Here is a 17,645-nt window from a genome sequence, read left to right on the forward strand (position 1 = left end):
CCAAAGTCCCCACCTCCTAATACCATCACATGGGTCCTTAGGATTTAACATATACTTTTAGGTGGACACAAACATTCAGTACATTGCTAATCTTCTAAGAATTATTCATTGTTTATCTGAAATTCAAATTTAACTAGATGTCCTCTATTTTGATTTGCTAAATCTGGCAACCCTACTCTTGGTCAAGTCTTCTTTGGTAGGATTCCCCATCTCAGATTTATTATACATCTATTCTCTGTGCTCCTCTTGACAGTGGTCAGTCTTCTCCCTTATCTCTAGGTGTCCTTAGTTGATCCAGCACAAACCAGAACCTAATGATGATTATCATCACTCTCTCTCTCTCCACAGCACAGTAGTAGTGAAACTGTGTGTCTGTGTATGTGCATGTGTGGGGGAGAGAAAGAGCAAGAGAGAGAAGTGATGATTCATTCAGAAAGAAGTTTAAGAATTACTATTTTGAGCTACACATGACTATTGGAAAATGAAATCTAACCTCCAGTGACTGCAGAGGAGGTAGTAGTATAACTAGTACACAATTAAGATAGACAAGTAACTTCTTATAACCAGATAGGACAAAATCCTTGAGGTTTATAGTCACTAACTCTTTGCCAATGAGAGTTAATTCTTCTTGAAAATCAGATGACTGGGGAGAACTGCTAGTTGCTAATGCCAATATCCATTCTCTTCTTTAAAAAAAAAAATCCTAACCTCTGAGTTGGGTCAAGGCAGCAATGAGTCTGGTTAAAGCACACATTTTCAAGCATCTTTTGCAGCTATCGTAGCCACACGACAAGCCGTGGCCTATGAGACCTAATGGAAGATTGTGGGACATTTCTGGGAAATAGTTGCTTTCCTGATATAAGTGCTACCTTTTCCTCCACGTTGCTTCCTTCTTGTTCATGTCCAGAGTGCGGATATAAAGCTGGGGGTGGAACAGTCATCTTGACATCATAAGGCAAGCATGAAAGCCACGTTGCTTAGATCAGAAAGGAAAAAGGAGTCTGGGACATTGACCATCGTGGTGTGCCTGTGCTATACCTGCCTAAATCAGCTTCAGGACTGACGTCTTTCATCCCCACTGCTGAGACTGTAGATAGCTGATACTCAATGATCAGCCCTCACTGGGAATTGTCCTCAGCTGAAGACAGACACCCCCACCCCAGGTCACACCTTCATGGTGGGCAGCCTGCATTCAATGTCTGGCTGACGAGAGGGTATAAAGAAAGGCCTGCTTTCTTGCCCCAACACAGAACTTTGAGGGCCCAGCTTCAGAGCATCCCATGTGATTGGATAAGGCCTTATGGTGACTGCACCACAGCCCAACTTCTTCCTGTTACCAAATCCCGCGGCCTTTCCTTATCCCACAGGTGCTGATCCCAAGAGCACTCCTCAGTAAAGTTCCTGCATGTGGTCTCCATCGCAGTTCGCTTTCCAGAAGAAAACGCGACTTGCAACAATGATCTTACACAGCTACTACACCAGCCTACCTCTGGACTTCTTGTTACATGAAAGGACATTTTAAAGCCATAGCATCTTGAACTGTGGGTTTACAAGTCTGAATGAAGGATTGACTCACAAGACTTAGTGTGGGTTGCTGCAGGCAAATGTCATATAAGCGAAACTTCTGGATTGACAAGGAAAAAAATAGTTCTCATCTGATTCCTGCTTTGGAATATAAGGATGAGGAAGAGCCATTCCCTAAAGCTGCAGGAAAAGGCAAGGCCTTGACATTTCTCACTGGAAGCGTAGTGAAGGATGAACTTCAGAGACTTGGCTAGATTGAAATATAAATAGTGGCTCCATGAAAGCTGGCAGCTTTCAATGAAAATAGATGACAGTGTAGGAAGAGTCAGTCAGCGTGGCCCAGAGTAAACAATTCCAGCACTGAGGATTTAATGCTCAAAGGTGGATTTGTGTTGCTATTGACAAACTCCAAATTCCTTAGACATCATTAGCTCTAGAAAATCTTGATAACTAGAGATGTTAAATCAAGAACACTTCATCATAGCCCGGCCGGTGTGGTTCAGTGGTTGAACTTCGACCTATGAACCAAGAGGTCACAGTTCAATTCCCGGTCAGGGCACATGCCCAGGTTGTGGGCTCCATCCCCAATGTGGGGCATGCAGGAAGCAGCTGATCCATGATTCTATCTCATGTTTCTATCTCTCTCTCCCTCTCCCTTCCTCTTTGAAATAAAAAAAAAGAACACTTCATCATAGGTAAAAACACCCCCCCCCCACAAAGTTAAAAAGCAAACAAAACAAAACCTAGAAATGAATAAAAAGTAAAATGGTGGCAAATGATTTCATTTTCTTCCCAGTGGATGAAATATGATCAATCCTAAAGGCTTAATTAATCCTCACCCATGGCCATTGCATCATTACTGGAAGATGATTGCCTTCCCTTTCTGAGTTTTAAAATTAGTACAATTGACTCTTCAAATAAGACAGCCATTGACATGAAAATGAGAAATGTGTACTTGGTTCATTCAGCTTTTGACTGCAAGGATATTTCCTAAAGTAATTTAAGTCTAATGATTTTTAACACATTTACTTGTCTTGAGACTGAGGCAATGACAGGAGAAGTATATCTGTCATATTATAAAAGCCTTAGCAAAAGCAGGGACTCAAGTTGTAATTTGTGCACCTGGAATTCCCAGCATCTTTTTCCCCCATTTGTCTGTTTTACACAGACCTTTACTATATTTAAAATGACCACATTTGGCACAATTATTGCAATGTAGTTCTATAATAAAACAGTATAAGTCACATTATACTCAGGCTAATGGATTGATCTAGAGACTTCCAAGGATCATTCAAGAGCAGGGTGAAAGGATGTTGCTGAGAAGGTGAATGTTTGTGGAATTCTCTTAGATCTAGTGTTGCAAAACATGGGACATCTTTCCTCTTTAGCAGTCCATTGCTAATATACTAGGAATTATTAGTATGTTACTAATTCCTAGTATATTAGGTTTTATTCATGGCAGCAATGCACCCTACTAGAAAACTACACTTCCCAGCTTTCCTTGCACCTAGCAGTGATCACATGACACAGTTAAGAGGAGTTTGGGAGATTTTAGGATGGGGAATTGATCCTTTTAAACAAGGGATCCGTATATCTGTAGCCCATATCTTATCTGATTTGCAGATAGGATTTGCTTGGCTCAAGGATATTTCTTTGAAATGAAACTGGATCTTAAGAAATAATGAGATGTGATCCATCTTGCATTCTCACATTGCACTAATAGGTTACAACTCAGTAATAAAACTTCTTCCTATTGTCTTATCCTTTGCTGTACTCTTTTCTTCTCCTGTCTCACCCTGCAAGCCTTTGTTTTATATAGTTTGCTTAAACCATAGCTGTGTTTTTCTCACCCATTTTCCCCTTCTGTGTCTTATGCCATGTTTTATCTGCCTGTGCCTTAGCCTTGGGTGACAGATGTGTCCCAAAACTCAGTTATCAGGAATGCCTAAACTGCTATGCCCAGGGAGGGATTTATCAAAGCTGGAGCATGTGTGAGTAAATGAATGGGATTATTATTTACTCATTGCAATATTTTTAGTTATTGGTCCTGAGCTTGGACCGAAAACCATATTTCTTTTATTTTTTAAAAATTTTATTTTTAATTACAGTTGCATACATTATATTAGTTATATATATATATATATATACATTATACAACATAGTGATTAGACATTTATGTACCTTATGAAGTGACCACCCAGAATAAGTATAGTTCCCATCTGGCACCACATATAGTTATTATAATATTATTGTCTATATTCCCTATGCCGTACTTTACTAGTACATCCCTGTGACTATTTTTATAACTGGCAATTTGTACTTCTTAATCCTTCACCTTTATCAGCAGGCCATATTTCAAGGTGAAGTGAACCACATGAAATTTAAAGGTTTCATATTGCTCATCTGATCTGAAGGGTTAGCACTGCATTACAAGGCAAAACTCAATGAGTATTTATCATATTCTCTTACCAAAGGCAGCCTCAGGGGACATGTGATAAGGAACTAAATGGTCCTACCTTTTCTGCGAACCACAAAAAGCTAATAATATATGGTTTTATAATTCATCTACTTGACAAAATATATTTTGCCTATATTTATTTTCCTTACATCATTCTCAGGGGTTATGAGTACCACAAATTACACCCACTGAATGAAGTAGTACTTTCTTCCTAAACCTTTCTAAACTCAGGTTTCAAAGAACCCTCTGCATTGCAGGATTTCAGAATAGGGTGATCAATCTACCTGTACTGCTGTGTTGTTAGAGGTTTTTATTGTCCCATTTCTTAGCTTTCGCCAATCTAAAATATAAGAAAAAACATATCTCCCACTTTCTTTTCTTTGGCATTATAACACAGCCTTCTGGCAGTGGAATCAGCCTACCTGTGCTTCCTCGTACTGTTTCCAGGGCCGTGGTAGCTTTCTTGAATTTCAGTAACTAGAGGTACACAAAGTTTTATTAAAAAGAAATTATATATATATGTGTGTATATATATATACATATACATATATATATGTATATGTATATGTGTATATATATGTACATATATATATATATATATATATATATATATATATATATATATATGGCTGATCATTTTCGCGATAGTGCCACACTGGATTGACATCCTGGAATGATGTTACTCCTTTGGTCATAATCATAGAAAGCAATAGATTTTGAGTGTTTATTGATTACTTTTTCTTATATTTTTTTTGAGTTTGTCATTTAATGGCTCAGTATAGTGATTCTAAAGTGTGGTCTTTGGGCAAAAGCATCAATGTCACTTAAGACCTTGTTAAAAATATATATGCTCAGCCCTCTCCCAGACCTACTGAATCAGACTCTAGGGGTAAGGCCCAACAATTTTGTTTTGACAGGTCCTCCAGGTGTTTCTGATACATTCAAGCCTGAAACCCATTGACATAGTGTTTTGTAAGCAAATGAGATATAATGATAGGAAAATTCATAGGAAAGGTTATTTCTTCTTAGAATTAGAAAAACTGAACTGTAAAGGATTCGAATATCAACAATACTTTTTTGCTCGTTAGGATTTGGACAACACAAAGAAGGTGTCGATGTTCATATGTGAAGTACTATCTAGGTTTGATGATCTTACTAAAATTAGCAAGGGGAAAGGGAGAAATGTGAGAATGGAGAAAATAATTTAATCTGAGAGGAATTTAAATATTTATACATGCACCCATTAGAGCGAGAACACAGAGCCGAGAAAGGAAAAGAAACATAAAGGAATATTAATGATAGACCCTACTAGTGGGTAGTGACAATTTTCCAGTTCAGAGTGGACTCAGCAGAGATGCCCACAGAGGGAGGATTCTGAGAATAAGAGCTTCCCTTCATTTAACAAATGGTCATTGAGTACCTACTCTACACCAGGTATTGTGTTAGGTGCCATTGTTCTTGTCTGATGAAGGACACGATAGAAATGGCCCTTCCCCTCACGGCACTTAGTCCAGTGAGGGTAATGAATCATTGAACAGCCCATTGTAATACAGTGTGATAAAAGACTTGTTAGGGACTGTGCTAGGTGGTGGTGGGAGCTCAGAGGAGAGGTGCTAAACCCAGGTGTGGGACATGGAAGCATCGGTAATGGCCACTATGATGTTTAGAACAGAGACGTTTGCAGGAGTAAACTGAAGGAAACTAGTAAAGTACGTCTCTGAAACTCATCTCTAATGGTCTCTCTGAGGTGGGAAGCATTAGTCTCAATGTGGGGTTTTAATAGGAAATGTGTGTATGAGGACTTGTGACAGAAGGGAGAGATCTTGGATTATGGAAATCAACATCCTTGGCAGAAGCACAGCACCGGGTCCAGAGCGCTCTCTGAAACCATTTGTAACCACAGGCAATTGTAACATTGGGGAGAGGGCTCAAGTCAAGAGAAAACGAATCTTTTTTTAAATGTTTGAAAACAGAAGAATTGACTACTCTCCCTAGTGGGGACTAGTGGCGGATATGGCTTTAGCTATTCCGAGATCCTCTCAGGAGCAATTATAGCTATAAGAGCTCTTCAGCATAAATAGCTGTATGACTATATGAGGGCCATGTTTTTGGGTCCCTTGTTCGTAGGAACTTTTGTCAGAGAACTATTGCTGATATAGCAGGAGATGGCTGATGGAATTCCAGTGGGAACCCAGTACAAAAAAAAAAAAAAAAAAGAAAGAAAGAAAAAGAAAAGAGGGAACAGAGTCTGGGATTTATTTTATTTCAATATTTAATTCTATTTATTTACTGAAAAAAATCAATTTTAAAGGAAGTAGCATTTATTGAATGCTTATTATATTCCAGGCTTTCAGTTTGTCTTGAACCTGTAACTTTAAATGCAATTGGCCAATACATTCACAAGTGGTCATTAGTGTCAAGAGAGATAAGAAACAATAGAAATAATATGGACACATACCAGTATAATTCTTATCAGGTCTAGTACAATAGCCATTTCAGTTAGTTAAGTCAAGGCAAAGACATGGAGCCTATAATAGAGTTTTAAAAGTGTTGACTGTTGACTGTTTAAACAAAAATAATCTTTGGGATTATCTTTTTTTCAAATCTCTTTTGAATCCCTTTACATGAAAGAGTGACAGGTGCACATTTGTATATACAAGTCACCCATCTCAGTCAGCAGATTCTCCATCTCTCAGTCCTGATGGTTTTTCCACATTGATTATTTTTTCTAATCCTCACCCGAGGATATTTTTTTCCATCCATTGATTTTCAGAGAGAGAGTGGAAGGGAGGGAGGGAGAGAGAAGAGAGAGGGAGAGAGAGAGGGAAAGAGAGAGAGAGAGAGAGAGAGAGAGAGAGAGAGAGAGAGAGAGGAACATCGATGTGAGACATATGATTGGTTGCCTCCCACACACGCCAGAAGCGGGGTGGGAGAGAACCCTCAACCCAGGTATGTGCCCTTGACTGGAAATCGAACTTGGAGACCCTTTGGTGCAAAGCTGATGCTCTAACCACTTAGTAACACCAGCCAGGGCTCCACATTGATTTTGTTCATCTTTCCAAAGTATCCTGAGTACATGGTCACTGTTACAATCAAGTAATTATAACTAGTCCATCTTTGTGGATATCATAGGAAAGGAAGTCTCAGTATTATTCTTTCAGTATCTTGATTTTTGGCAAGTAATTCAGCCTGTGAAATATGCCCCTTTCCATTCCTGAGTAAATCCCACCAAGATCAAAGGATTCCACTTCTTCTTTGAGTGACTTTCTCCCTTTGACATGTTAAAATAATCTCCTTCCATGGGTTTCAGAGACACTGGCAATATGCTCTTCAAAGTGTTTTTGTTATAGTTGTTATTCTCCTCATGTATAATTAATCAGGTTTCTTAATTTTCTTCACGTGAACTCCCTTACCAATTTTGGGGGAAATGCCCTCTTTTTTTCTCTGACAGTTTACATGACTCTAGCATTGTCTTTCTAGCTCCTACCTCTAATGCTTGTTATTTTCATTCTTTGGTATATGTTTTTTAATGGAAAGCCAACAACAGCGAAATGGTGTACATAGACTTTTTTTTTTGTGGGTTATTGAATTTTTTAAGTCCTTCCTTTCAGTTGTCTTCTAAATGGAGCCTATGGTTATCATATTTCCCTTTTTAAAAATCTAATGTGTATGGGGTGGGTTTCTTGATTTTCCCCTCTCCCACCAGGATGTAGAATATAATTATGTTATTAATTTTTACTTAGTGGCTCACCCACAGCAATCTCTTGGGTCCATTTCTGAACCTGTTTAGGATGAAAGTTCTCTCTATTGCCCTTCTGTGTGGGATTTAGAAAGCCATCCTCAATTTATTAACATCCAGCCCAAGGCTCCCACCCCCACCTGACAGCTCTCATCCTGATTGAGCAATTGCTTACTAGTACTTTGTGCTTTGATCATAAAAGCCTTCCATTATTATTATGTGGACAAGTGTTGTCAGCTTTCCATTTAACATTTAACATTTCTGTCTCATCATTTCACGTGGGAATATTTATAATATACATTTTTCTATATGGAGGAGTTTTAACATGAATTGTTTTTATAATTGAAAAGTTTTTAAGTAAGAAGCCATCACACAGACGTATTCTGTGAAGTTTATTCAACAAATACTTTTTTATGTACCAGTTCTACACACTGGGGGTAAGCATGAACTAGAATCAAAGTTCATGGACTTAAATTCTAGTGAGGGGTGGGGTGGGGAGACAACAAAGAAATAATTTTTTGTATGTTGATAAGAGCGAAGGAAAAATCATGTAGGGTGATAGAGCAGCCCTTCTTTACCAGTTCTACCAGAGAATTACGCTCCAATGCCCTACAGCACTCTTTTTATACAGTGAATTAACTTCTCTTCAATGCAGCTAGAATGATATCAGCTGTGTACCATCCTTGAGCAATGGGAGAAAACAGCCATGGATATCATTTTCTGTAGTAGGCCTTAATACTCTTATGGACCCCAGGTTGAAAAGTCTGGGTTAGAGAGGAACAGTATAGGAGGGAGTACAACTTTGGATCATTTGACCTGGGAAGTTCTTTTTGACAGTAAGTCCTTTGAGCACAGACCTGAATTCAGTGAGGTCGGGAGGGCCCTGCAGATGCAAGGTAGGGGTGGGTTTGGAAGTGGGGCAGAGTATGTCAGCCAGAGGCAAGAGTGGGCTTGGTATATTTGAGGAACAGTTAAGAAGGCCAGCGTGTCTGGAGCTGAGTTATCCAGGGACAGAGAGCTGGGGATAAGATCGGAGAAGTGGCTCCTAAGGGGTAGAGATGACAATGACGTGGTGAGACATGCCAGAGATGTTTCTTTGTGCTTTCTTATGGTGGTGTGGGCCCTCTTGTAATATAACACTTTTTACTTTGAATTGATGGCTTACTCAACTTAAAATGAGCTAAAAGACAGGACTCCTGTAGTGTTTTTATTGAATGAATGAGGCCTCATTCCTCACCTTATCTCTGCTCCAAACTACTTGTGTTGTCTTCTAAAAGTTACCTGCACCAGAGTTGCACCACATGAAATTCCCAGTTCTGTTATCTTTTTCTTATATCAGTTTAGAACTTCCAAACATTTTATATAGTAAGAATTTTGCTCATTTACATTTATGTTTTCTAGTATACCCATACAATATGTTGTTCCATTCCATAAACTATTCTCTCTCCTTTGTAGCTAAGCTTGCTAAGTGTGATATCTTCATCTAAAAAAATCAAATTGTTCAAGGGGTACCTGGAAACTTTGACTATAATAATAATGGTTTATTTCTTAAGTCAGGGGAGGTATAGAGGGGCATATAATATTGTTATATACACATGTTTAAAGTCTGAAATATATTATAAAATATAAAAGAATATGTTCTTTATAGACAATACTAGTGGCCCAGTGCACAGATTTGTGCACATTGAAAGGAAATTAATTAGAAAAAAAATACTTTAATATCACTATTTGCCCTTTATAATAGAAGTGTTAATCAAATTCACATCGACAATGACAGATCGATAAACACATGCAATTGGCGCAAGCAAGAGCTTTATATGTATCGCGCGTGCATGAGTCATTTTAGCTTTTTATATATATATAGAATAAACTTGCTTAATTAGACCTGCTTTTTGATTTAGCAAAACTTTTTCCAGCCAAGTGAAGCACCCCAACTTCTCTTTCAGGTAACTGTCAGCAACACAGCAGTAAATATCAACACGAAGCAGATTATTATTATAGATCACTCAGGGAGAACAAAGAGTAAAATATTTAACTGCAGCAGTGTTTGACTATATTTTGTGCAGTGAGAAAACCTGAAGTCATTTTCAAGTTCCACCATTTCTTATTTCTTTTCAGTCGGGTTAAGTTTCTAAGCTTTCTAAATCTCTGTTTTCCGGCGAATGTAAAGAAAACTGGATTCCACCAAGTCTCCTATCTACCTACTCCAGGATTTCTGTGAGGATCAAATGAGATGAGGCATGGGAAAACGCTTCACAGACATTTGGTTAAAGTGTAAAGGTTTCCACCTGGCTATAAAGTAAGTCGTGTTCCTGGGCTGAAGAAACTCCAAGGAGGCTAGTCGCTAGGTTAGAGGAAGCTGGGCGTTGCTACATGATGTCATTACCTGGCACCCACAGCCACCATTTCAGGGCTGGGCTGGGCTGTGGGCCGCATTTTGTGCCATGGGGGTCTCGGCAGTGTTGGCTGTGTTTTGGTGGGCTGTTGCTCCAGGGTGGTGGCGGGGCCTGTGTCCCACTTGGGGGAAGCGGAGTGTTACTTTGTCAGCACCAGGTCCACACTGCCGTTTCTCTGTAAATGGCCAGTACACATCACAGCAGCTCCTGTGTTGAGCATCTGCCCCCTGGTGGTCAGTGCACGTCATAGCAACCGGTTGGACAGGTGGAGGGACACTTAGCATATTAGCCTTTTATATATATAGATAAAGAATGTAAGGATTAAAAACATATCTTTAAAATGTCAAATGTGTTGGGATAAATCTGTACACAGATATACTAAATGGAAAAGAAGGTACCAGTTATTAAAACACAGGTACATAGATTTAAAATGTTATCCTGGCTGGATTTATATGTCAGATGAAGACTAGAATCTTGGATAATCTGTGAGTCTTTATGAATAAAATAAATTAAATTTAGGGAAGCTATTTATTGCTAGAGAGATAAAAACATAATTAGCAATTATAAAGCAGTCTATGAGGGTTCTGATTCTAATGGAGCAATGGGTGAATTTCTGGAGACTCAGCAGTATATATCTTCTCTCTCTTTTCAAATATACCTAATCTTGTCAAGCAATTTCTAGGGAGTAATGGGGCGGGGGGTGGGGGGGGAGGGGGGCGAGGAGGAGGCGGGGGAGAGGGACTGCTTAAGCTAAGTCATGATTTTCATCAGACATTAACATATCCATTTCCTGAGATAGGATAGCCAGGTTATGTATGAGGCAAACAGACTAAGAAACAAAATGATGGCCTGGATGTTTTTTTTAAACTCCTCAAGCAAAAATCTCTTTGTTTCCTGTTGCCTCTTTTTGTAATGATGACACTCACAAAGAGAAACATAAGTGCTTTTTCTTTTTTTCCTCATTGAAAATTTAAATTGCTTGCCCTGGCTGGTGTGGCTAAGTTGGTTGAGTGTCATTCATGTACCAGAAGGTCACCGGTTTGATTCCCAGTCAGGGTACATGTCCAGATGTGTACCAGAGACAACTGATCAATGTTTCTCTCTCACATTAATGTTTCTCTCTAAAATCAATAAAACATATTTTTAAAATGTTAATTGCTCCTGCTACTTATTTTACCCAGTAGATAAAGCTACAAGTTTACAAGGTGAGAAAAATGTATCCCTCATTTCAATGCTAGTTTTTGAGCCAGAGGAAAGCTAGTTTTTAGGCTCACACATAGGGCTTCCATATTTTGGATGTGGCAAATAAAGTTACTTTCTAGAAAGACGGCTATTGTTGGCAGAGAGGTCAGAGGGGACCTCACTAATTCAGTGAAAAACTAGGCCATACTCCATTACAGCAATTATCACTAAATAGAAAAATTTTGAGCAAAAACAGTTTTCCAAGATCCAGGCATTGATCACTTTCTTTCACAAAATAACAAAATTTGGTAAAACCCCAATAAAGAGAATTGAGACTTTCTTCAACTTCTTTAAAATAGACTCCCTTTATTTAGCTAGCATAATAAGCTGAACGAATAGCACAGCTATTTTACTTGAGATTTTGCCTACCGTATCCAGATGTTCTGTATCACGAGGTACAACTTGGACTCAACTTTAACCAGTATTGGCTTTGAACTTTTTTCAGGAGAGGTTAGAGGAGGTTTGGGAGGGGGTGGGGAGAAGAGGGCATCTGGGAATCTGCATTTTAACAAGTACTCCAGGTGATTCTGTTACACAGTTTGGGAAGTAGAGAATAACTCTACAATCTCAAATAGAAATTGGCTTTTAGTTAAGAAAGGTTTTAAAACAAGTGACGCTATAACCAGAGAGTTGATCAGTTTGGTATGGTTAACAAAAGGTAACAGGTGATCAGTTTGGTATGGTTAACAAAAGGTAACAGGTTCTTTTTGAAATATTTATTTAATCAACTAGAATTAAACCTGGCTTTTCAATTTGTTCCACTGAATAGTCTTTGGAGTATTTATTACCTCTGCATTATTTTTGGCCTTTAAAAAATATATATATTCTCACAAGTTATGTGGACACTTTCCTCTGTTTTCAGAGTCTTCATGGCATTAGTGATTTGTGCTGTGGAAGTGATTTTCCCTTGTTAAAGAATGAGCCCATGTATCCAGCAGCTTATGCAGGTGTTCTCAAGCGTGGCTGTCTACAAATCACCTGTGGAACGTTTTAAACCGATAGTTGCCCAGGCTCCACGGTTCACCCTAATTGGAATCTCCTGGCACAGGGCCCCCAAATCTCTTTCCTTAAAAGCTTGACTAGTCCGGCTGGGGAACCACCGGTTTAATGACAGCAAAAGAAGCTTTCTTTGAGACTTTCTAACATATTTTTCTTGACTAGACATTTCTTTTTTGTTGTTGTTGTTTTGTTAATCTTCACCCAAGAATTTTTCCCCATTGATTTTTAGAGGGAAAGGGAAGAAGGGGCAGAGAGAGAGAGAGAGAGAGAGAGAAAGCCATGTGAGAGAGACACATTGATCAGCTGCCCCTCCCACTCCGCACATGCCAGGACTGGGGCTGAGGATCCAACTTGCAACCCAGGTACAGGTCCTTGACCGGGAATTGAACCCACAACCCTTTGGTGTATGCGGGCCAATGCTCTAACCATTGAGGCACGCAGGCCAGGGCTAGAAATTTCTTTACTCCTGTTATAGCCAGAACCATTGGGATGCCACATTCAAGGTGTTCCCCGAAGCTCTGATTTTTGTGCTTTGCCACCTCTGATAGAGATGTGGTGAACAATGTCTCCATTGCTGAGTGGGCTTTACTTCCGGGGCTGGTAAGGCAGAGAGACCCAAGACACGCTGAAAGGGTGACGTTTTCTCCAAGTGGCAGTTTGATCACCTTTATAAATAGTGTGAGAAAACGGCTAGCAGCAGTGTCCTACCACCTGGTCTGAAGAGGTTTTGGAGAATTTAGCACTTAGACCTTTGAGCCACTGTGGCACACTATTGGGGGGCAATAAAGAGCTTGACTATGCTGGACAACAAAGTTTCTAGCTGGCCAGTCTGAAATAGTTTAGGTCAAGTGTGAGAGATGGCAGAGACACTGGGCTTCCTGACTTCCAGACTCTGGAATTACTAACGAGGATATCTGGGCAAGTCTTAAGATCCCTAAAATAGATTAATTTACAACTTCTCTGGCTTATGCCTGAATCGTCCTAGATGCTGAGAGCATTCGCTTTTTGCATGTGTTTCCTATATGCTTCTTTCTGAGTTTGCCAGTGTAGTTCTACAACAGACTGTAAGTTTCCAGAAACCACTTCTGTTGCTTCTCTCTGGCCAAGAGTATATATAGCACAGTGGCACTCAGATGCACATGCTCCATGCTTTGGGGTGACCTCGTGTTCTCTAGGAGGAGCATGCAGTCCCCGCTTCTAGTTTCCACACTCCAAGCCCCATAGACTAAAGGTGGGTAGGTGTGGAAATTAAACACACCTTCCCTCGGCTGATGCCCAAACTATGAGCGTCACCAAAGCACCCCATGTTTAGTTAGTCACTGGAATGCAGTCCATCACACAAGGAAGGAAGAAAAAAAAATCTGGAAACTTTGAGATAACAGGGAGCAGGGGCTATCACCATCATTTTCTGGCAGGTGCCCTTAAAATCTTGCTGTTCAAAAGGTGGTCCTCAGACCAGGAGCATCATCTAACTGTGAGCAAGTCCCATCCCAGACTTACTGGATCAGAATCCTCCTTGGAACAAGATATCCAGGTAAGTCCCGTTCACATCTAGAATTTGACATATCAGTTGATCTAGTAATTGATCCATCCGGCGCCACTCAGCCCCCCCAAAACAGAGACTCAACCCTTTGTGCCTGCCTCGCACCGGCTCCACTGGGTAGCAACCCAACCTCCAGGGACATCGGAGAGGCTGCTGCCGAGGACATTTGGTGATTGGCTGCACCGACCACGTGACCGGCGCTGGGCCTCCCGCGCTACCGGATTGGCTCTTGCAGACGCTGACGGACAGGGCTGGTCTCCGGGGCGCGCGCGGGGGCGTGAAGGCGCGAGAACGCGAGTGCGCGTGCGCGTGCGGCGGGCTTTCTCCAGAGCCGTCGGAGGAGCTGGAGCGCTTGTCCCGAGGTGAGCGCTGCCGCGGGGCGGCCCCCAGCCTGTTCGAGGCCGGATGCTGGCGAGCGGGACGGGTAGGGCTGGGCTGGCGGGGGGGCGATCTGGGGTCCGCCCGCCCGAGGAGCACCGCTAGGGGAAGATGCAGACCCCGGCTCAGCCACCACCTCCCCCCCTCGGTGCCTCGGTTTCCCTTTTCCTACCCTCTAATGCACCTCCCCATTCTGCTCTCCGCGGGGACTGGTCCGCCGTGGGTAGCTGCCCACCTGGCAGTCTCTCCTCCGCCTTTGTTCCCCGCCCGGAGGGATGCTGGTATCGGCTCCCTCCCCAGGTACAGGGTGAAGGTGTTGGGGCGGGAGCGTCCCGGGCGCGGGACCAGGGATGGGGCCGGGAGCAGATGGCTTTCCTGCAGTGGGACCTGCCACACGTGCGAGCGGAGAGACAGAGAGAGAGAAAAAAAAAAACACACACACACACAAAAAAACACGTAGTGTCACTTTGGCCAAGCCGCGGGACTCGAACTAATCCGGCGGCGAGCGAAGCCGAATCCCTAACGCAGCTGTGCGGGCGAACTGGGGGCAGGACCGGTGCTCCGAGCCCGGGCTGCCGCTCCAAAGGCTTCTCTGGACCTGCACGCGAGCTCTCACCCCGGAGTTGCAGGGAAACCGAAGGCTTGAAACCTGCCGGAGGAATCCAGATATTCGCTAAGAGGAGGAAAAAAGAAAAAAAAAATTTAAGCAGTTGGGTACTACTGATAGAGCAAGTGTATATGAGAGGCTACAAAAAGGAATTACAGTTACAGTGGCACTGATGATTGGGGAATTGTATGGAGGGAAATGCCTGCAGTGAACTGCAGACCAGCCCGTCACATGGAGATTCTTCAAGAAGACAGGGGTTTGCGGGGGCGGGGGGAGGGGGGTGAGTTCGGGCAAGGGGTGGTAATCTCTGTAAACTGAGGTTTTTCTGGGGCTGGCCAAGCGAGTAATTATTTTCAGTGTTAATGGCCTGTAGGGAGAAGGGAAGGCAGGGTCTAAATGACACGTATTCAGACCTCCTTCATTCTTTGAAAAGTGCGTGTTTAAAGACCATTTGGGTGCCAAAAGCGGTGTGCGTGCTGTGGGGTGGGGATGTCTTTCTAAAAGTCATACTTTCAAAAGGGAGGGTGTGTGCAAGGCATCCCCTTGCCTCACTCGCCTCTTTTCCCCCAGATCTGCAGTAGCAAGGGCATGCTGTGCGTCTTACAGTGGAATATAAAGAGTTCATTCCCTTTTCTACTGGTTAACTAATGTGTTAATTTAGTCGATGTACCTAGTAGTCTATTCGGTAAGAAATGGTTCAACTAACTGTCATTCGGAAGATTTTCCTGTGTTCTAGAGTTTCACTGTAATCCACTTAGAACTTAGTCTGGTATAGATGGACAAGAATCTTTTTACCTGATTTCTCCAAGACACCCCTATACTGTTTCAAAGCCCTTTTATTACTTACTCTTACCTTCCCTGCACAAAGTTTGGTGTTTTTAGGAAACAATGCGATTTTTCATACATCTAAGACACTCATGCCGGTGAAATGTCTACACATGCTGAGAAATTAATTTACTTGGCAAGTTAACACAAATTGAAGAGGGAATAGTTAAATCTGTTAGGGGGGCGGGAATCAGACCTAGCATTTATCAGTTACAGCAAATCAACTTTTGGTGATTTTTTCTGAGGTGAATGAAAGTAGGAGAAGTTGCTGCAAAGCTTGTCGGGAATATAACAAATAACCCTAGTGAAGTATATATTGATAGATTGGAGCATAAAGCAAATTAATGGAGATGCTTTAAAAATTTGTCAGTGATTTGTTTTTTAGCTGGTAGGTGATGGAGGGGGGAGGAAGGAATTCTGAATGTGGGGTAGGTGATATAGCTTGAAAGGTATGCTTCCATGTTTTTCTTAAATGTCATCTTTGTTCATATAAACTACACAGAGGGCATGCAGTATTTATGTTTAGCCTGTGGAAGGGAGGCAGGGGTTTGGAAAAGGTTGAGGAACACTTATTAGGTTACCCAGGGGAAAACCGGGAGATTGGCAGGCTTAGTTCATTCTGAAGGAAGCAACGCGCCTCGGTGACCTACAGGACAAGGTTTTAGTCTCTGATTCAATAAAAGCCCACTAGTGTTGCTTTCAAAAGCAGCAACAAGATCATTTCCTCTCCGTCGTTTCTGTCCCCTGGGTCAGGGACGGGGAGGATGGAGAGTGAATGAGAGAGATTAGAGCCCGACCTGCATGCCTAAGCAGTAGTGTCCTTTGAGCAGGATCTGTGTCACATTGTGTGACTATAAGAGCCTTCACGTTGAGAAGCGTCTGAGCGCCTTCCCTGGGACACATGCTGTAAGATAGAGCTGAAGAACACTGCCACAGGTGGGGCCTGGGTGAGATCATCTGATAGTGAGCACTGGGGGCAAAGGAGAGCCGGGAAATGTTTAATTCAGTGAGGCTCTGCTGCTTGCCTTTGGAGCAAGGAGGCATTTCCAGGCAGAGCTGCCTCATTTATTGGCCAGCCCGGCTGGGCTTTCGATGGCTTCCAGAAGACCTGCCTTTCACGAACGAGTCTCCTGCGGAGGTTCTGTGGCTCAGGTCATAAGCATCAGTTATGCTTGTAATGTGCTCTGGAAAAGAAAGGCTCACAAAGACAAGAATCTAGGCTGCCATTCTTTCAGGTCCTTGGCTCCTGTCACCCAAGGGCTTCCAGAAAACAAGTTGTGCCGTCCCTACCAGCAGGTGGCACTGCTGCCTCCGGGAATTCCTGGAGGAGATGAAATACGGAGCTGGCAAACCAGCAGTGTGTAGCCTCCAGTCTAGAAGGTTTTGAAGGGCTGTGTCAGCTCTTAGTCAAAGAGAATCTTAAAAAAAAAAAAGTTCTGAAATTTCGAACTATTTATATAAGGTAGGAATAATGTCTGTTGTGGGGAATTGAGGGGTGGGTGTGATTACTTTGCTGGTTGTATGTGTGTGTCCTCGGAGAGAAGGCAAAGGGTAAACTGACGAGCATTCAATGTAGTACCGGTTTTAAAAGCATGTGGCAGATATCTCTGTGGTTAATTGAATGAGGTTGAAATCATAATTAGATCAGAATTTCCAACAATTTCATAGTTAGTAATTCTTCACATGTAAAACTAGTCAACACTCTTGGACTGTGGTGAGGGAATTAGTAAAAATAATGCTGGTTAAGTAGTTACTATTCTTCGTGGCTGTCCACAGAAGGTAGGTCAAAATTATTCGGACTCCGTTTCTTCTTAAAATACTTGTTAGGAATTTTTAAGTTTTAGATATTCTTAACTAATGTTGTCCTTTCAAGATTGTATTAACAATCCAAATCTTGAACTTTGGTTTTATTGACCTCATTAGCCAGAGTTCAT

General features: G+C 41.7%; 1 protein-coding gene across 2 annotated transcripts in view; it reads left to right on the forward strand.

Moving 5' to 3' along the window:
• The window catches only part of TMEM108 (transmembrane protein 108), a 292,280-nt gene that overhangs the window by 34,165 nt on the left and 240,470 nt on the right, over window positions 1–17,645 (forward strand). The window contains exon 1 of one of the 2 annotated variants that reach the window (XM_079795720.1): window positions 14,217–14,263. The exons of the other annotated variant lie outside the window; for it this stretch is intronic. The gene's annotated coding sequence lies outside the window, so the exon portion shown is untranslated. Of the gene's footprint in view, window positions 1–14,216; window positions 14,264–17,645 lie in introns of those variants that run through there. 2 annotated transcript variants of the gene reach the window in all.

This window comes from Cnephaeus nilssonii (genome assembly GCF_951640355.1).
Source record: "Cnephaeus nilssonii genome assembly, chromosome: 17".
NCBI lineage: Eukaryota > Metazoa > Chordata > Mammalia > Chiroptera > Vespertilionidae > Cnephaeus > Cnephaeus nilssonii.